Here is an 8700-nt window from a genome sequence, read left to right on the forward strand (position 1 = left end):
GAGAGTAAAGAGATACTGTCCAGGGTGTGAGTCATCCCTGAGAATCTTCCTCACTCTTCCAAGGCAACGAGCCCTGGCGATGTCATCCAGTGGTGTCAGGGAACAGCCCACAATGTCTTGTGCTGTGCTCACTACCCTCTGTAATACTTGGTGCTAATTCTGTGATCTGTGATCTTGTAATGATGCAAATTACACAATATGCCCAGTGGTGGGATTCAAATATGTGAACAACTGGTTCTCTGTGTGGATGCCGCTTCCGGAAGTCCATTCTGGGCCTGGGCAACAAAAAATTATCTACCGGTTCTGCCAAAGTGGTGGGAACCGGCTGAATCCCATCACTGAATCTGCCTAACGATGCAATGATGTCTAGGATGCAATTTGCTCTCTTAGTTTCTGGCAGTGTTGACTAGCAACAGAGTTGATGCTTGCTATATGCCTTAATTCAAAAAAATACGAACAGCAATTTTTTTTAATGTTGTTGCTTCCAGTATAAGTAGTTCTCATTCAGTAACTGCCTTATTTAGTGACCGTTCACAGTCATAACCATAATGGAACAGTAACTTTGCGATCAATCTTCGTATTTACGATCTTTGCAGGTCCAAAGCAAATAAAAGCTAGAGTAAGATCACAAGCACAATTGCATTTCACTTGGTGGCTGCTTCATTTAATGACCTACCATGCCAATAGAAAAGACTTCCTTATACCAGAGATATAGTCTTCTCCAGTTCTCAACATTTCCAGCCAGCTTGTGTTTAGGCTGGTGATTATGGGGGTTAAGGTAAAGGTAAAGGTTCCCCCGCACATGCGTGCTAGTCGTTTCCGACTCTAGGGGCCGGTGCTCATCTCCGTTTCAAAGCCGAAGAGCCAGCGCTTGTCCGAGGACGTCTCCGTGGTCATGTGGCCGGCATGACTAGATGCCAAAGGCGCACGAAACGCTGTTACCTTCCCACCGTAGTGGTCCCTATTTTTCTACTTGCATTTTTTACGTGCTTTCGAACTGCTAGGTTGGCAGAAGCTGGGACGAGTAACAGGCGCTCACTCTGTTACACGGCACTCGGGATTCGACCCGCCAAACTGCCGACCTTCTGATCGACAAGCTCAGCGTCCTAACCCACTGAGCCACCGCATCCCTTTATGGGGGTTACAGTCCAACAAATCAAAGTATAACACAGTTATAAAAAGATTGAGGCCCTGTGCTCCAAATGGCAGCTCTTCATCGAGCACACAAATACACATCCATATTATTGACTATAGTTACACCAACTGTAATTGAGCAAGTTTGTATGGCAAATCATGATAGCTATTATAAAGCTATTATAAAGCCAGAGCATATAATGCAGAGCTATTCTTTTTCCTGACATGGAATTCTCTATATTTCCAACTATTACCCACAAACAGAAATACAGTCTAAATACAAGTAACTAGATTATCTCCCTCTTCTATCTTTCACATTTTTCCCTTCTCCTTTTTATCTTCCGACGTGATCTAAAAACCTATTTGTTTGAACAAGCCGGCCTGCTCTGATGGGTTTGGGGTTTTAATTATTGTTTTTAAGTAATTTATTTATTGTATTTGGGCACTATGGTTTAATCTGTTTATAATTTTTGTATTTTGGTATTTTTGGTATTTATTGCCCTGTTCACCGACCTGAGTCCTTCGGGAGAAGGGCGGTATACAAATTTAATTAAATAAATAAATAAATAAAATAAATCTTCTCCTCTCTTTCATCACTCCCCTCCCCCAGCACATATTTACATGGGAGCCTTTGCAGTGCCCAGAAGAAGCTGTTCACCGGTGTGATCCTACATGGTAGTGTACGTTTGGCAGCTGAGCCCACTTTTAGCAGTTGTGGCTAAAGGGCCTTTGCTCAACTTCATGGATAGGGAGGTTCTCCGCTTGGTCATTCATGCCCTGGTCACCTCCTGTTTGGACTATTGCAATGCACTCTAGATGGAGCTGCCCTCAGAAAGTATACTTATTTATACTGTAGCAGGATATCCAAAACATCCATCCATCCATTATCTATCTATCTATCTATCTATCTATCTATCTATCTATCTATCTATCTATCTATCTATCTATCTATCTATCTATCTAATCATCCATTTATCTATCTATCTATCTATCTATCTATCTATCTATCTATCTATCTATCTATCTATCTATCTATCTATCTATCTATCTATCCAGTGGTGGGATTCAAATATGTGAACAACCGGTTCTCTGTGTGGATGCTGCTTCCCGAAGTCCATTCTGGGCCTGGGCAACTAAAAATTAGCTACCAGTTCTGCTGAAGTGGTACGAACTGGCTGAATCCCATCTATCTATCTATCTATCTATCTATCTATCTATCAATCTATCTATCTATCTATCTATCTATCTATCTATCTATCTATCTATCTATCTATCTATCCATCCATCCATCCATCCATCCATCCATCCATCCATCCATCCATCCATCCATCCATCTATCTGGGTTTTAATTAGGCTACCCTATAAACTGAATAAAATGAATCTTTTGTTATGCAATACTGATGCTTAGGAAAGCCTCTAGAGTGAGCCATTTCTGCAGTGGCTTGGCTTGCTTCAACTCCCTGTTTCTAGGCCCCAAACTCTCCTTTCCTCATTCACTTTGCAGATTCAGCCATTATCGCGTATGACTGAAATGGCATCACCTTCACAGATGCCTTTAATGCCACAGAAAAAAATATTTTCTGTTTGCATCTCCTTTTTATATTTCTTTTCTAAGACCACAGGGCAAATGCACACAACGTGAACCAGAATTACTGAGTGTGGCTGAGTGTGTTCTTTATTCTGTTGGATAGCTGCAAGGAAGAACTGAGAGTCTCAGTGCCTCCGGTGAAGAGGACCATGAATCTTTTTGCTACTGCATTCAAGGGTTTGGAAAGTCGACGTAACAGCAGTGTTGAAATTCTTCTCTTTCCTTGAGACTTAAGACTTTGGGGGCAAAAGGTTTCCTCTGAAAATGGAACAGTATTCTGGGAGACCTCAAACTTTTGGCCTTAAGTAATAAGAAATTAGAACCTGTAAAACAAATTGTCAATATAAAGATAAGTTTCATATCTGTGAGAAGTGAGTATTCCTTCCCTTCATATCCTTTGAACTGTTGGTAAAGTGGAAAATGGTTTTTAAAACAGAACATGCAGGAGTGGGTTGGATATCTGGAGAAATGCTTTTTGCATAACTCAAACAAGGATTTAACAAAGGTATGTATCATTCTCAGAATAGGAAGTCAACTTTACTATGAACTAAAATACCCAGAGCTGACAAATCAGTAATGAACAGTAAATTTATATTTGCACACATACAGAACTAGGTTATAACTTGAGATGGATTAAAATGAATGAACTTAAAATGGGGTTTTTAAATTTAAGCCGGAAAGGTTGGGGACCGCTGGATTAGACAACATTATTGCTGTTCCTGATGGAATGTAAACTAAACTAAAAATATTTTATCATTTATTTATCTCAGAGTGACTCTGGGCGGTGTACAACATAAAATATAAAATTATAAGATGTAAATAATGGCTAGGATAGACCAGGTCAACAGAGTTTGCTACTGATTGGCAGGTCTACCCCATTTGAGGTGTATTGACCAGCCGTAATCTCATATTGGTGTATTACGAGTGAAATCCATTAATTTCACAAATGTTCTCATTGGACCTAAATGCATAATTTTTGATTATTTTATATTCTAAAAGTACTAAAGAGTTTTAAAGTGATACACTGTATGAACTCCGTGACTAAAGGTTTTACACAATTCCCTTAAAGCAATCTTTCCAACTTAGATGAACACCACAATGGCTGTGAATTCTAAGTAAGTCTGGAAGTTATTAGATGCAAGGGGGCCAGATCCGTTTTGTGTTTTTTTTAATCCCTGTCTGAGTTTCTAGGTTTTTTATTTTAAAATCTAAGTTCCTTCTACACATTATATTCCATTGCATGTACAGGTAGTCCTTGATGTATAACCATTCATTTAGTGGTCATTCAAATTTACAACGGCACTGGAAAATGTTACTTATAACTGGTCCTCACACTTACAACCGACACAGCATCCCTATGGTTACGTGATCAAAATGCAGGCACTTGGAAACCGACATGTATTTATGATGGTTGCAGTGTTCTGGAGTCATGGGATCACCATTAGCGACCTATCCAGGCAGTTTCTGAGAAGCAAAGTCAATGGGGAAAGCCGGATTGGCTTAACAATTACACGATTCACTTAATAACGGTGGCAAAAAGGTTGTGAAATCAGGTGTGACTCACTTAGCCATCACCCTGCCCAGCAGTGGAAATTCTGGCCCCAACTGTAATCGTAAGTCGAGAATTGCTTATAATAAATGAAAATATTTTAGCTTAAAACTGATTTATTGTGGGGTTTTTTAAAAAAAATCTGGATGTTTTTGTGTAGAATCTGGGTTTATTTGAGTGTGAAATCTTGGGGTATTTTTAGGAAACTCCACTGGCAATCCTGACTAGATACTATCTTAAAACCTTCCTTATTTAGCCTATTTGCCTGAACTGTTACAACAATCAATCACTATTCACAATTATTCAGTAAGTACTACAAAATCTGAATTGATTTTAATTTTGACCTCACCCAAAAAAGGGTCATTTGAGTACCATTTACGGGGATAACAGTAAATGCTCTATAAAGAAACTACTGATTAACTTTCAGCTCAGTCATATACACCCTAAACTAAATAGTAGCTAGGGCAAGCCAGAATATATTTTTTTTCTTTCCTTCACTTTCATCATTCTAAATTCAAGTAAATTATTGCTTAGCATACTATACACCCTGTGGGAAATGCCTGCTTTCATGTAAAATGATTTTTCCATAGAGGAGATGTTCTTTAGACACAATAAAATAAATTCCACAGGTATAATTAGGAATGTTGTACAGTACAACTTTATTTAATTAAGGCATATTATAAAACTCTTTTAGAATATGCTTGCTTACTTTTGCTACCTCTTACCCTTCAATTAAGCTATAGCCTGTTGAATTTTGATTACTGAAACAATAGTTTTAGATTCCTAAATGACGGAGGCCAACCAGAATAAAAATGCTCTTTTCATTCACATACTGTGTTAAAGAAGAAAACATGCATATGTATATATGTTTATGAATATCCGCCTAACTAGCCACGATGGAAATTTAAGAAGCTCACATTCTGAAGACGCTCCACACTCCTGATCATAAGTCAGTATGCTGATGAAGCAAAAACATATTTTGCTCTACTATACAATGAAACAAAAAGGGAAAAGATGAAGAGTAAAAGAAAAGAAAAAAGAAAAGTCAACTTCTGAAATTGTCAGCTGAGCTATCAATGCACTGAGGCAACTATAATATAGATAGAGAATGTATTTCAACTTAGCCCCACTCATTAACTTAGCATAGTTATTATTGATAAAATGGCATGAAAATTGAGATTGTTCCTCTCTTCTGTAAATGGCTCAAAAATATGAAGCCCCTTTATTTATTTATTTATTTATTTATTTATTTATTTATTTATTTATTTATTTATTTATTTATTTATTTGATTTATATACCGCCCTTCTCCTGAAGGACTCAGGGCGGTGTACAGGGCAATAAAAATAAGAATACAGGATACAAGATTTAAAGTTAAGTGATTGTGCCCAATGTTGTAGGTTAGTTAAAATAATGTTAAAACCCAAACCCATCAGGCCAGGCCGGCTTGTTCGAATAGATAAGTTTTTATATCACGCCGGAAGGAGCGAAGGTCGGGGGCCATCCGGAGTTCAGCCGGTAAGCGGTTCCAAAGGATTGGTGCACCCACCGAGAATGCTCTCCCCCTGGGGGTCACCAGCCGACATTCTCTGACCGGTGGTACCCTGAGGAGGCCCTCTCTGTGGGAACGTACAGGACGGAGGGAAGTTGACGCCAGCAGTAGGTGCTCCCGTAGGTAATCCGGACCCATGCCATGTAGGGCTTTGTATGTCATCACCAGCACCAGCACTTTACAAGACATACAATTTTTTCATCCTTATTCAAGAAGGATAGAAAAACACAATATCATGGAACATCTGATTCAATCCATTCATCAGAAAAATCTCTAAAATAAAACGAAACAGTCCTATGTGTTTGCTGCAAAAGTTGACTGCACAAAGCTGAGTGAATTCTTCTTTCAAATTTTCCAAATTATGCCCACGTCTCTATGCTTTAAATACAGCAATTAATGAACTTTAACTTACAAAAACATATGAGATAAAAATGTAAGGGAAGGAAAACAATTCTAAGGATTACTCACCATGATGCATACCATTTGCAGTGAAAGAAACAGAGGGAAGCTGAGCTCACCCTGTGTGAAGTACAGCAGTTCCTGTTTTGGGTAACTAAATATGGCGACAATGCTAAAATAATGTGAACCTAACACATACAGAAGGCTAACATCTGGAAGTTTAAGAAAGCATCTAAATAAATAACAGGTATCTGCCAGATTTTGAAACACCAACTATTTTCTGAAGATGTTCACAGAGGTGAAAAGATAAGGCTATGCTAAAAGCCTGCTAAAATACTTCTTGTACATGTATTTTTTCTAGCTTTTTTATGTGTATCTTATTTTTTTTAGAATTATATATATATAGTGATCTGGGGAAAAATCTACAAAACCTACTGACTAATAGAGGTTTTGCCAACCCACGTAGCATATACAGTTGAAACAGAAAAATAAATGAGCCAACATTTTAGGGGTCCCTGTCTAGTCGCCTGACAGCAATTGTTGTTCATCCCAACCCCAGGTGGATCAGCAGTTGCTGCTTCTAGTGCCAGGACATGCCACACATGCTGCATATTAAATGAAAACTTTCTAACAAAAATATTTTGAACATTTGCATCTATTTTGTGATCACTGCTGTGTTAGTGCAACACTGACACGATGTAGAACATTATAGACCCACCCCTTTTGACTTTATTATAATTTTAGCTGTTTCATTGTACTTAAATGGTTATTTTTAATTGCTTTGTTTATTGTTTTTTTGTTATATTTTAATTGTGGGTACCACCCAAAATCACCATGAAGTGGATGGATCTATAAATTTGATAAACAAACTAAGAAATAAGTAATAGAATACTGTCTAATAATGTACTAGCAAAACTTCTGGTATTTTTCAATGATAGAAGATAGAACATAAACAGGACTGGAAGGGACCTTGGAGGTCTTCTAGTCCAACCACCCTGCTCAACCAGGAGATGCTATAACCATTCCAATAAAATGGTTGCCCAACCTCTTCTTGAAAACCTCCAGTGAAGGAGTACTCACAATTTCTGGAGGCAAGCCGTTCCACCGATTAATTGTTCTCATTGTCAGGAAATTTCTCTTTAATTCTAGGTTGGATCTCTCTTTAATAATTTTCCACTTGTTACTTCTTGTCCTGTCGTAGCCTTTTCTGTGAGTTGCAATCCTTTTCACAGTCTGTAACAGTCTATTTAAACAAAGGTGTTTTTTTTGCAAGAACAACTGGTGGCATTTCAATTGCTCTAAGTATTAAGACTATATAAATAAAGATAATTGTTATATTAGCAACAGTTAGTCCTGCAGAAAACTTGCAAAGTGAAATACTTCAGTTTAGGATTTCTACCACTTAGACATGCCCAGGGCTTTCCATTCCCCCCAACATTCTGTGTTTATTTATGGCTTCTAAGTACGATAAGAGGGTTTTTTTTTAATCTATTCTGGCAGGTGGGGGAGATCTTTTAAGATCTATAGCACCTTCTGCAAACACTGACATTCCTTCAAAGCTATGCCGTCTTTCACTCCTATACAAGAGTGGGTACCATTTTGGACTCAGAAAGATCCAAGCTCACAATAATCTCTGGTGATGAATGAGACCAGGTTGATTCTCATTGCCGCTACAGCCTCTAAGTGTTTCTAGATTATCTGAGTAAGCAGTCAGAGTGGCCCAACCCCACAATATCTGACATTTTTATATTCTTCTTTTTAAACCCCCATGATATAAATTTGTTAAATTCCAGTTCAGATATTTTGTCTCCATTACTACATTCCAGATTGAGGTAAGGCTACCTGATCTTTAATTACTAGGATCATCTTGTTATCAATTAGAAAATTCCACATAAGTTTTCAAGACTTGCTAAAATTAACATAAAAAAGTCTAGCCTGTTCTCTCATAATTAACATGATGATTCGAAGACATTTCGATTTAGCAGATGCAATGCAGTATTTATGGAAACTCCATTTACAATGTACACATCTCATTGAGCCAATAGACAAATTCTTAATTACTTTAGCAGTTTCCAGATGGTTGCCATATTGTCGTACTGCAGTAACATATTAAAATCCAACAAATGCCTATGGCACAAGATATCATGATTCAGTTCTCTTCATATGTTATGAAATGCACAGTATTATCTCCCAAGGTCATACAATAAAGATTATGTTAGACTTTAAAAGCAACTTGACTCTTTTAGATTTTAAATTATTTTAATTTATTTGTTCCACCCACCCACCCACTCTTAGACCACACTGCCCTTTCCTCAGATATCCACAGGTCCTAATGAAACAAAAATTCCTTTCTACTTTACATAAAACAAACTGTATGCACACCTAATACTACAGTATATTTTTGTTTCCTATTCCTATTGTTTGGTCATACACAAAAAGCATCTAAAATTTAGAAAGGAAGTTTGTTGGCTCTGCAGTTC

The 8700-nt window shown here is 37.7% G+C and overlaps 1 protein-coding gene across 1 annotated transcript in view; it reads right to left on the reverse strand.

The window, feature by feature from the left end:
- Nucleotides 1-5845, reverse strand: part of PRAG1 (PEAK1 related, kinase-activating pseudokinase 1) — a 33930-nt gene extending 28085 nt beyond the window's left edge. The window contains exon 1 of the mRNA XM_081317548.1: nt 5189-5845. The gene's annotated coding sequence lies outside the window, so the exon portion shown is untranslated. The remainder of the gene's footprint in view (nt 1-5188) is intronic.
- Between the last annotated feature and the right edge of the window lie 2855 nt (nt 5846-8700).

Source organism: Vipera berus (genome assembly GCF_964194415.1).
Source record: "Vipera berus genome assembly, chromosome: 2".
Classification (NCBI taxonomy): Eukaryota; Metazoa; Chordata; class Lepidosauria; order Squamata; family Viperidae; genus Vipera; species Vipera berus.